Raw genomic sequence first — 2,161 nt, 5'->3', positions numbered from 1 at the left:
ACAGCAACCATCGATGAAATAATATGAGTGAAGATGCTGAGAGGATCCTAGATTGCAATTATCTCTTAGCCTGAAAGTTGACGATTACTGTAAACAAAATGAGTGTTGAGGACACCATTGTCACAGGAATAATTGGTCGTTCGTGTTTATCTGTTTTAGGATGTCACACGGGATAAATTCGTGAACGTATTACAAGGCAACTGAAAAGTTGAAGCCAACAAGAAGAAGGTGCTGAAAAGGTGAGTTTACGGGGAAGTAGATATTGTTGATGCACTTGCTGATCACAGCCAGAATTCTAGTTTTGGAGGTCACCGTCTTCGGATTTACGAAATGCGTGTTCAGTATTCTCATGGATATCTTGGGACCTAAGCCCTTTGAGTAAAGCTCCCAGACGTCGGTCAAAAGGATTTGCTTCACTTCTGGAGAAACGTGGTCTATCAATTTCAGATAATGGATTATTACTGTGCCATAGACGTCGATCACCACTGTTAACAATTGTCTAACACATTCAGATATGCGCACTTCTGCGTGGTGAAATATCTGCTCAAACATGAACAACTTGTAAGCTCGTTGGAATACTAGGCGATACAGAAACCGAGGTTCACCTTAATGCATATCCGGGCATAAAGGATTCAGCCCAACTGAAAAACACCGGAGATGATACGGATATGGGGATCATCCAGGGAACATGAACTTATCGAATGAGCGCTGCCCATTTTCCACGGCAGTCCTCTATGACTTTAGTACTCTTAGGCGAATTCCGGGATAGATACAAGGTTGCGGCTTACATACTGCCTAATTACAGAAAGTGAGCATGGTTTCTTGTGAAAATATTGGCGCGAAAATGCGCCGAGCTTGTGGACTTTGGCCGGTCTGTACTTCGCATTTTAGGATAATTAACGCAAGGGAATACCCAAGACTTACGTCTCCTACATGGCGAAGAGTGGGGATCAAGAATTCTTTAAGAATAAGGGAAAGTCGGAATCGATATGAGAGAGCTTGGCATCAGAAGACGGCGACAAAAAGGCAGAAATTATAGGGCCACACGAATAAGTAGTTTATTAGCAACAGTAGAACGTGTATCACTAGCGTCAACTATGTAATATTTCTCCATACCATCAGCAAACATAAAATGTGATCCGCTTTTGTTCGAAGCATTATCATTATGGATGTATAGCAAGAAGAATAGGGGGTCAAGCACAACGCTGTCTTCAATCTGAATTGCTTGACTTCCTTAACTTTTTGCCTACTGATTAGAACCCCACATAAAACAGTCTTCGTCTCTCTGCAGCCGGCTCTCTTCCGCATCAGCCGAAGCGGTCAGACGGTAAATCACGGCTGTCCAGTGGTTCGTCCACGGAGCCGAAAGTCGGACGTACGCCGACTTCCATGACACACTTCACACATCAATCGCCAGGGGATGTTGATTTGAGCGGTTTTAAACACATGACCCAACCTACCGTTAAGACGTGTATGGTTCACTTACATACAACTGCAGCAGTTTGGGCAAAGCTTAAATGAAAGGGCCAACATTGATCAACGGGATTCTGCTTAACTGCCATACGCAATTTAATGGATTGACGTCGTTCGACGGCTTTTGAACGGTGCAATAGTAATCCTTTCTTATGACGAAAAACGGTCAAATAGGGAAGCGAGATTGCCATAAAGTTGACATAATATGAGCTGCACTCAATATCATTGCTTTTATAATCATCGAAAAACTGATGCTTGGCATTCAAAAGGGAAAGTGTTCTTGTAGTTCATTATGATGTTCAAAACAGCTCGTTTACCCATGACTTCAATTTCATCACAGGACATCCATGAAGAATGGCGTGGAGGAAATCGAACTTCCTGTCGACTGTTTGTGGGCATTACCCAAAAACCGCCGGGACCGGTCAACAGAAGGTCACTAAACACCGCCTCGGGTTTACCAACCTTGACAAAAGGTTCCTCACTTGGGTGAAATCCCATGTGCAAATTGCTCAGGAATCTTAGCGGACTAAATTTCGATGTGGTGGTGAAGCAGGGCTGGATTCTTGCCCTGATTTTGGTTGACAGCCAACTACTCAGAGTAGTTCGGCCATCGTAACGGTGGTCAATCAGGTCAGCGGCAGTCGAATTAAAAACATATTCAGCCAATCGGTTTAGCTCAATCAATCTT

The sequence above is a fragment of the Opisthorchis viverrini genome (genome assembly GCF_000715545.1).
Source record: "Opisthorchis viverrini unplaced genomic scaffold opera_v5_361, whole genome shotgun sequence".
Classification (NCBI taxonomy): domain Eukaryota; kingdom Metazoa; phylum Platyhelminthes; class Trematoda; order Opisthorchiida; family Opisthorchiidae; genus Opisthorchis; species Opisthorchis viverrini.
Note: the sequence above shows the minus strand (reverse complement) of the source record.